Genomic DNA, 14,523 nt, shown 5'->3' on the forward strand with positions numbered 1-14,523 from the left:
AGTACCCACAACCCCCCTCCTTAAATAGCCCTTAGCTATACGTATTGACTTGTATTGACTTGTATCGACCTGACTTTATTAACCTGTATTAAAAGTATATAATAAAAATAGGAAATCTTAAAAGAAGTATAATTATAGATTCATTATTAATTAAATTAAAGGTTAAAGCATTGCTATAACGATATCAGCGCTTTAACAATCAAGTAGCAATAAGATTACGCGAATTATACCCCCCCCCCCCCCCTCCCCTTCCTTGAATAGCCTTTAGCTATACGAATTGACTTGTATTGACCTGTATCGACTTGTTTCGACCCGTATTAACTTGTACTGACTTGTATTAACCTGAATTAATTTATATTAATTTATATTAACCTTTATTAACTTGTATTTTATATTTAATAATCGATGAATTAATTATATTTATTAACTTTATTTACTAATTACATTTACTAATCACATTTACTAATTATATTTATTAATTACATTTACTAATTCCATTTACTAATCACATTTATTAATCCTATTTACTAATCACATTTATTAATTACATTTACTAATCACATTTACTAATCACATTTACTAATCACATTTACTAATTACATTTACTAATCACATTTATTAATTACATTTACTAGTCACATTTACTAATTATATTTACTAATCACTTTTATTAATCACATTTATTAACCGATAACCCTCTTCTTTGAATAGCCCTTAGCTATACGAATTGACTTGTATTAACTTGTATCGACCTGTATCGATTCGTATTAACTTGTACGAACTTGTATTGACTTGAATTAACTTATATTAATTTATATTAACTTATATTAACCTTTATTAACTTGTATTTTATATTTAATAATCGATTTATTAATCATATTTACTAATTATATTTATTTATTATATTTATTAATCACATTTATTAATCACATTTACTAATTACATTTACTAATTACATTTACTAATCATATTTACTAATTACATTTACTAATCGCATTTATTAATTACATTTACTTATTAAATTTATTAATCACATTTACTAATCACATTTATTAATCACATTTATTAATTACATTTATTAGTTACATTTACTAAATATATTTACTAATCACTTTTACTAATCATATTTACTAACCGACAACCTCTTTCTCTGAATAGCCCTTAGCTATACGAATTGACTTGTATTGACCTGTATCGACTTGTATCGACCCGTATTAACTTGTACTAATTTGTATTGACTTGAATTAACTTATATTAACCTTTATTAACTTATATTTTATTTTTCATAATGGATTTATTAATTATATTTACTAATTATATTTATTAATTATATTTATTAATCACATTTACTAATCACATTTACTAATTATATTTATTAATCACATTTACTAATTATATTTAATCATTATATTTACTAATAACTTTTACTAATCTTATTTACTAATCTCATTTATTAATCGATTTATTAATAGATTTACTTATCGATTCATTTAAATAAGAAAAAAGCAATTGCAATTATATATATATATATATAATATACGTAGCTTTAATTTAAGAGCTCGGCAAGCACGTGCAAGTTAAATCTTTTCAAGTAACGTAACTTATAACTAGCCCTACTTTAAACCCATGGGGTTTCCTTATCCCCCGTAGGTAATTTCACTTAAAAAAATCCTTCCTATGGGGCTTTAAAAAAAAAATCCCCTATCGGCCAAGGCCCCATGGGGCGAATGGGGAGGAAAACCCCGTGGGGCCCCCACCCCATGGAGCAGCCTAATTCAAATGAAAAAGACTCTTATTAAAGTTTATAAATAAAGCTCTTACTTAAAGCAGATTTGAAAAGAAAACAAAAAAGATATAAAAGTGTTTTACAAAGAAAAACAATAAAAAAGCCGAAAAACCTGATTATAAAAGAAAAAACTAAAAGACTAATCTAATTTGCTCGCTTGTTTTAAGAAAAAAAAAACTATTTTAATCTTTAGTTCTCGTTTTCTTATTTAATTGCATTTAAAAAAGCTTTCTCTTTTTAAATAAGCTATCTTTTTCTTTTGCTAACTGATTCGAAAAGTGATTAACAGCGTTATTAGCTAATAGAAAAAGATACTGCGTAATGCTCGTCGAGTTTTTAACCTTGTTTTTTATTCGAAAAATAAAAGATCTGCGCGATAAAGCTTAAAAAGATCGAGTCTTAACTTCCGATAAAGATTCTTAACGTAAGATTAAAGTAGCTTTTATTTATATTTTCCGTTTTAAATCGGACTAATTGATTTTCTTTACTTCTTTTTATTTAAGCTCGTTTTCCGATAATAATTAGTTTTTTTAATTCTTATTGCTTAACGTATTACGTAATTAAATAGCGGTATAAGTCACGTATTAATTGTTTAGATTGCCGTCAATTAAGCTGAAAATCTAAAAATCTTTTTTATTAAAGCTTTTTTATTAATCAAGATATATTTTAATAAATTCTTTTTATAAAAAGAAAAGCGCGGACTTATAGACTTCGTTAAGATCGGTATTAAAGTAATTGCAATTATAAATCGCGAAACTAAACTTCTAGCCGTTTTTTTATTGCTAAGCTGCTTAAGCGTAATCGTTCGGTTATAAGCTTTCTTTTTTCGGCTAGTTACCGACTTATCTTTCCGTTTTTATAATAAACTAGCTGAAACGAAAAGTAGCCGATCTATTATTACGTTTCGCGAGCAATTTAACGAATTAAAAAAAAGTATAGTTGTTTTTAATTTTAATATAGCTATTAGCTTGCTCTTTGCAATCGATATAAAAGAATAATCAAGTAAAAAGAATCTAATTTAAAGTGCTAATTTTGTTTATTAAGTAATACGATTAATAATATTCGAAATTCATTATTAACAAAATCAAGTAACTCGCTATTTCGTCGATAATAGCATCCGATTGTAATTCTTTTAAGTCCGAGATCATTTACTAATCTAGCTTAATAGCGTTGCCGACTTCGTCGGCGCTAATAAAAAGGCTTTATAAAAAGAAGTCGCAAAGCAAGAACTAAAGTCTTCGTTTTCTTTATTATAAATCACGTTTCCGAGGGCAAGCGTTTGTTCGAGCTTTTTTAACGAGTGCTAAGCTATTAAATTTAATGATTTTTATACGAGCTTTAATACGAATGCGAAGCTCTTTATCGGTCTTGATTTCGAAAGAAAAGAGATCATCGCGGTCGGATTTAAAAAAGTCTAAGTCGTTAAGACGTACAATTCGCTTAACGATCTTTTTTGCTCGAAGTATAATTTAAAAAAAGTAATAAAGTGTATAAAAAAAAAGTAAATTGTAATTAATCTTTTATGTTTTATCGATCGTAAAGATCTTAAAAGAAAAAAGATTTTATAAGTTTATAAGAATATTAATTTAAGTTTGCGCCGCTACGATTAAATCTTTTAAAACTTTAATAGTTTAATAAAGTAATTAAAAAGAATCGATCTTTATCGTTTAAAACTACATTTAATCAAAAAAGACTAAGTTAAATAAGTTAATAATAAAAGTGCTTTAATTACGTAATATTAAACTTTTAATACTTTAATCGCCTTTTTAAACTCTTTAAATTATCGCTTAGCTAATAGCTTAATCAAACCGTCGGCGACTTAGTTAATTTATAATAGCGACTTATTTTAAATCTATTAAGCTATCTCGTACGGCTTTTTAAATAAATATATAACGAAAGTAAATATGCTTAGTTCGATAGTGAAATTAAGTGTTTTTAATTAGTACGATCGCTTTCTAATTATCGTAATAAATCAAAACTAAAACCGTCTTTTCTTACGAAAGTATTTCGATTAAAAAGCGTTAAAATTAAATTGCTTTTTTAACGGCTTTCGTCTCGGCTATTAATTCGGATTCACACGAAGATAAAGCAACGGTAAGTTATTATTTCGAAAACTAATTAATTGCTCCGCTTCCGACGTTAAAAACAAAGCTTTTTATAAATTTGCGTATTAATTAATAATTATTTTAATTCGCGTCGAAAAAGCCGGTCAAGTCGCTTAAGTCTTTTTAGTAAACGAATTTATAACGAATAGTTTCTTTTAAATATCGAACGATGCGTTTTGCTGCTTTTATATATTTTATAATTAAATTTAAAATAAAACGATTAGGCTGCTCTATAGGGTGGGGGCCCCATGGTGTTTTCCTTCCCATTCCTTTTATAAGGTCTTGGCCGATAAAGGACTTTTTTTTTTAAACCTTATAAAGAGGATTTTTTTTAGTCAAATTCCTTACGAAGGATAAGGAAACTTTATATGTTTAAAGTAGGACAGCTAAAAATAATATATATAAGGCCGTTAAAAATAAAACAAATTTACGAATATTTATTAATTTTACTTAATTATTATATTTATTTATTATATTTATTAATCATATATATTATACTTTACAATTACATTGTATTATATTATAATAAACTAAAATTATTAAATAAAACTTTTATTTATGATTTTTCGTAATTTCTTAATCAACGCTATATCTTTGTTTTGAATCGTTACTCGTTTAGCGTGAATAGCATATAAGTTCGTTATTAAAAGTGATTAGTAAATCGATTAATAAATCGATTAGTAAATCGATTAGTAAATAAATATATAAGTACTTACTTTTAAACTCTTTTATAAAAAATGCTTTTAAAGCTTCTTATAAACATTTTAAAGCATTGCTTTGAAATTTAAAGTCTTGTTTGAAATCGTAAGTAATCTTTCGAACAAGACGTTAAAAAAGAGTCTTTTTGATAAAAAGCTCGGTGCTTTTTTAATATTGTCGGATCTTTTTTAACGTAATAATTATATAAATTAATAATTGTATTTAAGAATCAATTTATTAATTGATTGAACTTACTTCTTAACTTATAACGACGGCGCTTTCGTTAGCTTAGACTTTTTTTTTTCGTAATAATTGCAGACTTCTTAAGATACTTGCTCTTTTTAGATTTTTAACGAAAAGAAGTTTTAATTGTCGAAAGTGATTTGCTAGCTAATAAAACGGAGCGAGCAGCTTTAGCCGTCGAAAGTGATTTTTTAGCTTTTTTATATTAAGAGAAAAGAATATTATTTTTACTTAAGTTTTCTTTATTATCGCTTTGCTTTTTTTTATTTGTATTATTATAAAACATCGTCTTCGTCGCGGTTTTTATAGCTATAGTTAGGCCCGGGATAGTAAAAGACCTTTTAAGAGCTTTTTGCGCGAAAGCTTTTTTAATGCGATTGCTAATAAAAGCAAAAGAAAGTTTAATAGCTATAAAAGAATTGTTTTTAGCATTTAAGTTATAAGACGGATCTTCGTTTTAAAGCTGAGCTAATGCATTCGCTTAGCTCGTCGATTATTATATTGCTTTTAAAGCAGTTTTAAAATAATTAACGAACGAAAGAAAAAGGTTTAAAAAGATTAAACTTATTAAAAGCTGTTAATACTTATACTAGTATTATTAAGAACGATGCTTTTATTTATTTCGAATTGAATAGCCGGAGTAAATTTAATTGCGTTTGCTAAAGAAAAATTTAATTAATAAATATTTACTAATCATAAATTAAAAACATTACCGGATCGAGGTTTAAGAGATGATAAGTATTAGTTTATATTTGCGCAAGAGTTTATTAGTGTTTAAAAAGCGTTATTTAAAATGATAAAAATTAACAATTATTAATTAATAAAATAATTAATATTTATTAGCTTGACCTTAAGAAATTCGGCGGGAAAAAGACGAGAATAAATCGGGTTTTTATTATATACTTGCAATACTGCGCAAAGTTTTAAGAATTTTTGTAAATGCTTATTAGCTATTTGCAATTGATTTATTAATTAATTTATTAATTAAATATTAATCGGATAATTATCGAGTTGTAATAGCGCGGCGCTTAACAAAAGTAAAGTTAAGAATTTCTGTAAATACTTGTTAGTTATTTGCAATTGATTTATTAATCAATTTATTAATTAAATATTAACCGAATAGCTATCGAATTATAATAGCGCGGCGCTTAGCAAAAGTAAAGTCTAGCGTATCCGTAGCTAATTAAGCTTTGCTAGACTAAAGATAAGGATTTACGCTAAGCAAAGTAATTGAAAAAGTATAAGTAGTATTCCGATTAATTAAATATAAACTTACTTTATTTATTTTGCAAATTTAAGTTTTTTTTTTTTACGTTTTCGCCGCGTATTATATCTACTTCATTTTCTTGTGCTTCGTTTTTATTTGCTTGACTTTCAGCCGCTTAACCTTTAGCCGCTTAACTTTTAGCCGCTTGACTTTTAATCGCTTGATTTTTAATTGCTTTATCAATCAACTTATCTTAGCTTGCGTTATCTTTTTTAGCTGTAATGCTTAATATATCGATAAAAAGAAGTCGGTCCGAAAGTAAAGATTCGTTTAATAAAAAAGCTATTTGAAAGTATTAATAAAAAGACTTGATCGCGATAATTTAGTTTACGATTAGTAAGTTAATAATTTTAAATAAGAAAAGGACGACTTTATAAAGCAATAAATAGCGTTGTATTGAAAAGCGTAGCAAATAAGAAAGCGATAATTGTAATTGATTATTAAATAATAATAAAAAGAAATCAGACTTTACTTTATATAATAAAAATTGCGCGAAGCGGCCGCTTTATCTTAGCTGCGGCTGCTTTATCATTTCGTGAATTTATTAGCAGCCGCGCTAAGATATTTTAAAAATAGAATATACGAGTTCACTTTTAACTTTAACACTTTTATTTTATTACTTTTGATTTTACTTTAAACAATTACTTTTAACGTTTAGCTTTTTTATAATATTATTTAATATAGCCGCTTATCAGCTTGATTCGATAAAAAGTATTATTGCAAATACAAATCAGCTTGATTTAATAAAAAAGATTGAAAAATCTATAATAAAAATCATTTTTTTATTTATTAATCTATTTACTAATTAAAAACGCCTTTTTTAAAATGCAGCTAATACGACGGCAATCGTGGCGGTAAGCAATCCGGTGCTAAAAAACCTTAGCAAGCGCAAAGTAAGTATTTTTTTTACGTAGTATTTTAACTTTTATTAATTTATTAATTTTTCTTAAAAAAGAAGGCTAAAAAGAAGATAATTATCAACTAATCTTTATACGATAAAGGCTAATGCTCGTATAGCAAAGCTAAAACAAAATCTTTAAGCAAATAAGCTTCGAAAAGCTAAAAGACGAGATTAAGCGACCGTTAATTAGCTTTTTATAATTTAAAAACAAACTTTAAAATATTCTTAAATATCAAAAGCTAAAAAGAAAACTCGATAAGCCGAAATGCAAAAGAATCTTATAAATAAACGGTACTTTTTCTTTTTTTTGATTTATTAAGCAATTTACTAATCGATTTTAAAAAGAATCGAAGCATTTACGCGGATAATCTTGTTATGCAAGCCGTTTCTTTTGCAGCTAGATTTAATAATAGAAAATACTTAAATAGCGATTAAGTTGATAAAACATTTAATTTAAACGAAAAAGTTTATAAAGAATTTAATTTGCGAAAAGACGAAAAAAATAATAATAATATACTTCGCGATAGATACGTTTCGATTACCGATAAAAAGATAAAGAAAGTCACTCGGCAATTAGCACGTTAATACGTATAAGTAAGCTTTTATTTTATTTAAATATTTATATTTTATTAATAATATAAAGTTACGTTATATAATAACCGTTTAGCAATTTCGTCGCTATTAATAAAGTATAACGCGGTCTTTATTAATAAAGTGCCGAGCTGCTAATTTAAAGAGTAAAAAAGCTTTCTTTAAATTAATAGCTTAAGACTTAGCAAGCACGGTTTTAAAACGAATTAAGTAAAAATTTATTTTGTTATGCTTTTAATCAATTGAATTAATATTATAACTTTTAGTTCTTATTTAATCAAGCTTCTTTACGTTTACTTTTCTTTTAATAAAAAGAAGTATTAGCGAGCTAAAATTAAAGCAAATACCGATAAGATTAAATACGAATTGCCGGGTTTAGCCGCTTAATAAAATATAAAAAGATTCGAAAAGAATGCTGAATTTGAAAAAGCTGATTGCGATCTTATTTTATTTTAACGCGTTATACAATTGATTTGAAAAAAAGACGAGCTAGCTTTAAAATTGTTTTATAGCGTTAAAGATAGCGATACGGAATTAAGATTATTTTTAAACTTAATGCTTAAGTTTATATAAAATAGAATTCACGATTAATTATAAATTTTGTTTTTTATAAAAATACTTTTATTTATCTTATTTATTAATTACATTTATTAATAATACTTATTAATTATATTTACTTATTATATATACTAATTATATTTATTAATCACATTTATTAATTACTATTAAAATGCTTTTCGCGATCGAAAGATATATTCGTAACCTCGGAAAGTCGTAAAGTATATGCAATTGCAAAAGACTTTATTTTCTTTTTAAAGTTCAAAAGAGCTGACTTTTTTTATATAATTAAAAGAGCTCAAGTGCACTAGTTAAGTATTAAGTTTTCTACTTAAGTTGAAGGTCTTTTAAGCTATAATATAATAAGCTAAGCATGTTAAATAATTTATAAACTACGGTTCACGAATAAACTCTTTTAATTATTATTAGCTAGCTTAAGTTTAATCACATTTACTAATCACATTTATTAATTATATTTACTAATTATATATATTAATTATATTTACTAATCATATTTATTAATTATATTTATTAATTATATTTATTAATTATATTTATTAATTACATTTATTAATCGTCGGTTTCTTATGTAACGATACGCTAAGTCTTTTAAACGCACTTTATATGCGCTAAGCTACTTTCTTTTTTTTTCTTTCGTATTCTTCGTATTCTTTTACTCTTCGCTTTTGACTTATAAACTATAATTTACGAGTCTTTAGCGCTTTTATTTTCGTATATATAAACTTTAACTACTTTCGACTTTTATACTCGGTAATTATTGATTTTAAGTTATTACTTTAAGATTCTCTTAAGCTTTTATATGAACCTTCGCGCTCTCGTAAGTTCTTTTAAGTAATAGCTTAAAGTCGTTATATCTTAAAGTTTTAAATCAAAAGAATTGACCGACTTGCTGTATTTAAAATCAATATAAATATATTAATAAATTATTTTAATATTTACATTTATTAATTATATTTATAATTGATTATATATATATTTTATTTAATATAATAACGATTTTAAAATTATTTATATAAACTCATCTATTAATTTATAATAATGAAATTCAAAAGGCTTTCGCAAGCTATCGAATTTATTACTTTCTTTTTTTGCGATACTTTTTTTTATATATAAAAAGTCTTTTGCTCGCTAATAATATTAATTTTATAATATCCGTCGTTATGTTCGTTTTTATTAATTTATTTAACAAATAGTTTAATTTTATAACCGTTATTTAAAAATCGCTTAACTCGATATTCGTTTATTTTAATTAACTAGCTACGATTACGCTTTTCTTCGTCTAGCATTTCTATTATACACCGAGCGTTTCGACCGTTCGTTCGTTTAATAAAAAAAGAATAATAAGTTTCATTATTTACTTCGGTAAAGATCGAGTTTAATTGGTTTGCAATCTTTAATAAATTAATAACTTAATTAATATATAAATAATAAAACGGCACTTATAAATAAATCGGTAAGCGTCCGTTAAAATATAAATTTCTTTTATTTATTCTTCAGTTATAATAAATATTCGAGCTTATAAATATAATTATAAGCTGATACGATTATAAAGTGTTCTATCGTTTTATATAATAAATTTTTAATTAAATGCTTTTATTTTTAATATTTATTAGATTATATTAATTATATTTACCGTTTAGTAGCAGCCGAAAAGAAAGCTGTAAAGATTATATTTAAATTAAGATTTCTATAAGCACTTTATCTTTGTATACTAATTAAACTTTAATAAATTTAAATAAGTACTTATTATAACGACTTTAAGCGATTATCTAAAGAATTTATAAAAAAGCGAAAGGATTATATAAAGCTTAAAAAGATTATAAAATCATTATTTGAATTTGAAATTAATAATTATCGAAAATAAAAGTTGAAAAAAACTAAGTGTTAGATTTCTTTTAAGCGATTAAAGAATATATTCGTAACTTCGTAACGGTCGTTAAAGTACTTGCAATTGCAAAACACTCGGTTGTAAAAGTATTTAAATTCTAATTGCTTTTTAAGATTTAAAAGAGCTGATTCCTTTTATATAATTAGAAAGAATCACGCGCATTAGTTAATCAATAAGTTTACTAGTTAAGTTAAAAGTCTTTTGATTAGTATGATATGCTAAGCGAAGTATATTAAGTAGCCCGTAAACTCTTTTAAATACTATTAGCTAGCTAAGATCGATATAAATATACCGATATTAAGGTTTATATATAAAAAAGTTGTTCGTAATAGTCAACTTAAGTAAAAAGAGCTTAAAAGCGTTAAAAGATGTAATTATAATTAAGCTTTAATAAAAAGGAAATAAAAAGAAATGAAAAGATAAAAAAAAAAACCGCTAGCTAAAACTTAACGCTCGCAAGAATGCTGCTTAAAAAGAATTAAGCGTAAGCAAAACTTTTTTTAAAAATAAACTAACTTAATAAAATATATTTAAATTATAAAATAATATTATATAATATTCAAGTATATAAGACGTTAATATATAAGTTTAAATTAATAGTTTAATAGCAAATTCGCTAGAATCTAAACATGTCTTTTTAAGCTATTGATTCGTTTTTATCTTAAATTACTTTAACTACTTACGAAGATACCGATCTATTTTAAAGTCAAGAGTTCGAAAGCTTTACAATTAGTTTCTTTAGCTTAATATTTTTAACAACTATTAGATATTCTAATTAATATTATATTTAAAACGTTAAAGAGATTAAGACTTTTAATACTCGGTAGTCATAGACTTTATAATATTTTTAATAATAAAAAGCTAATTAAAATCCATTGCGAATCGATTAAAATAAAAAAAAAACTTTTTTTATATAGATTAGATTCGTTTAAGCAATTGAAAAATCAATAAAAAAGCTTATAATATGCTGTAAAAAGTGCGATCGAGCTTTAAAGCATTCGAAGCTAAAGGCTTTTAGAACGAAAGCATTAGCCGATTATTAGAAAACGGACGTTTGCAAACGCGTCGTAAATGAGCTAAAACAAAAGCTTCGGCAAACTCAATTAAGATTTAAATCTCTTTAACGCAATTTAAAACGTTTGTTTTTATTTATAAATTCGGTTAATAAATCTAATAAATCTGATTAGTAAATCTGATTAATAAATTTAATTAATAAATCTAATTAATAAATCTAATTAGTAAATTGAATTAGTAAATTTGATTAATAAATCTAATTAGTAAATTTAATTAATAAATAATAAAACTAATATCAAATAGATATATTTATTACGAAGAACGCTTTCGCATTAAAACTTAAAATCAGCATTTCGAAAAAGTGTTTTAAATGTTATATTATTTACGCGAAGCTCGTTTCGAATAATTAATAACTCGGATTAGAAATCTCTTTGCGAATTACAAAACTTATATTTTAAGCTTTTTAATGCTTTAACTATTAAACGAGACTTCGACGATAAGATTCTAAAAATTGATCGCTATTTATTAGACAATTTACTAGCTAATTAAAAACTTAGCATTTTATTAGACTATTAGTTTAATATTAAGCGCTATTCTTTTATATACATTATCGGAACTGCAATTATAAAAGATTAGCATATAATTCAGCTTATGCTTAGATTTATATACGTTAAGTTTAATTATATAAAAGAAAAATTAGCAAGAATTATTTACGAACGCTTTATTAAATTAAGCTTAATAAAAAAGATAATCGCGATTATAACGGATAACGCATCTTCGAATAATATAATAATAAAAGAGTTGCTTAAATACGTCGAAGATGCGTTTAAGAAAAAGCTTTTTATAAACTTAAAAATTCTATACGTTCCGTATATAGCTTACGTCTTATAATTATCTTTTAAAGCGTTGCTCGGACCGCGATTATCGCTAACGAACGAAAGCTTAGAAAAGCATTAAGAAAAAGATTCTAATATAAACGAGCTTAAGAAAGCAAGAAGATGCGATAAACGAAGGATTGCATATATATTTACGATTGTAAGTTTTTTTTTTTAAAAAAAAAAAATATTTATTAATTATATTTATTAATCAATTTACTTAAGTTCGGAAGTTTATTAAGTATGTTACGGCTAGCTAACTTCGAAAATCGCGATTTAATAAAACGATAAAAGCTTTTATCAACGATTTAAAGCATCTTTTAACGAAAAGCTTAAAGCTTATTTTAGATATTGTTATAAGATAAGATTTTATATTTTATATACTTAATCGATTTATAACTCTTAAAGATATTATTTAAAGATATTATATAAAGATCGATAAGATAAGTATTTTCAAATTATTTAATATTCAATAAAAGCAAATCTTATAGCTAATCGATATCTTTCGACCGTTTCACCTTTTAATTATACATTTAAATAAAGAGCTTAGTCTTATTATTTAATACGGATTTTTAATATTCGATAAAATATTCGAACGTTTAAATAAAGTATAAGCACGATTAAAATTTAAATATATAAAGATTTCGAAAGAAGATCGTAATGATTTTAAATAGATTTTGCAATTAAAAAAAAGCGTTATTAATACTATCGAGAAATTAAATAAGTATTATAAGAAAACGCAAAGGCCGTTAAAAGATATTTTTGCTTTCGCAATAATCTTATATTTTGCTATTAAGCTAAGGACTTTCGACTTAAATTTTTTTTAGCTTTACGAAAATAAAGATTAATTTGCAATATATCGAGCGAAATTCGAAAAGCTTTTTAACGAACATTATAAGTCTTTAATATTTATAACTTAATATATTAATAATATTAAAGCAATCGATCGTTAACCGATAGCCGCTTTATTACTTTGCGGCAGATTAATATTAAGTTCTTTTTTACAAGCTTTTTTCGAAGATATAAATTATAAGTCGTTAAAAGTGCATAATTATCTTTTAGCTCGTAAGTTTAAAATTTTAATTTAAAATCTTAATTTTATTGATTTTTATTAATTAAGTTTAGCGGTCGACGGACGAAAGATTTTAATTTTTTAACGAAACTTTAAGCTTCGGTATTTTAATCTAGCTCGAATAGCTAAAGATTTTTTATGCATTTCTTTAACTAATATTTGCGTAGAAAAAGTATTTAATATTGCAAGAGATATTTGCGATTATCGTCGCAGTAATTTATCGTTATTAATAATCGTAAAAGAAATAATTGCTTTATATTTCAAGATATATAATACTCGCTTAAATAAAGCTCGGCACTTATTCGAATCGATTTTAGTAAATTATAATAATTTAAATAAAGATCAGCTTAAAAAAGAATTCGAATAAAAAGTATAAAAATTTTAAAAATAATAAAATCGTTAATTTTAAAACTTATTTTGTTTTAAATATATCTTTGCTTACGATAATCTTGCGATCTATTAAGACTTTCGAATAATAAGTTTAAAGCAACGAAAAGCTAAGTTGATAATATTAAAAGCTAAAGTGCGAGAATTACGTAAGTTTAAATAATATTAATTTTATAAATATTTATTAATTATATTAAATAAAAAAGAACTTAAATAAGTTTTAAAATATTAATAAAGATGTTTCGTTTAAAATACGATAGCTACGGTACGGAAAGTCTTTAAATTACGAAAAGCATTTAAAAAGTAAATTAATTTACTTGCGATATTTTTACTTTTTATCGATTTATTAATCGATTTACTAATCGATTTATTAATTATTATATAAGATTATACAAAGCGCATTCTTCCGCTTTTTAAAGCAAAGTCGTAGCAAATCGATTATATTTTTTATAAAGAAAACTAAGCAAAGTAAATCAATCGAAAGTAAATACGGATTTACTTTGCGATAAGCAAACTTAAAATAATATAGATTAAAACGTTTTTAATAATATAAAAAACGAAAACGATTCGGAAAATTCAGATTCGAACGGTACGAACGAATCGATTAGCTTTAAACGCTATATAAACTATAAAAATAAAGTATAACGAAGTACGATATTATATAATATACGCTTTTATTTAAATATAAATTTTAATTGAAATATTAGCGATGGCAAATTTATACGATTAAAACGATTCGAATAATATTTCTTAATAAAATTATTTTAATATAAAAGAAATATTAAGCTTTAAGTAAAATAATGAAAAAATAATAAATAGAAAAGAAGCTGATAAAATACTAGACTCGGCTTCGCTATCTTATAGAACTTTAAATGCCGCTTAAACTTTAAAATTTAGTATTTCGAAACTTAAAACTTTTTTAATCGTTATTTAAAATCAAAAGTAAATTAATTATTATATATAAGTTTAACGACTTTAAATCTAATACTTTTATAAGCGAACGAATTACAAATTTATTATTAACTTTAAAGCGCAAACGAAAAAAAGAAAAAAAAGATAATAAAGCGAGATTAATATAAGATAAAAAGAAAAAAGCTTCTTTTAAAATCAAGCGTT

The sequence above is a fragment of the Drepanopeziza brunnea genome, assembly GCF_022702325.1.
Source record: "Drepanopeziza brunnea f. sp. 'multigermtubi' strain 214-2 chromosome Unknown ctg6, whole genome shotgun sequence".
NCBI lineage: Eukaryota > Fungi > Ascomycota > Leotiomycetes > Helotiales > Drepanopezizaceae > Drepanopeziza > Drepanopeziza brunnea.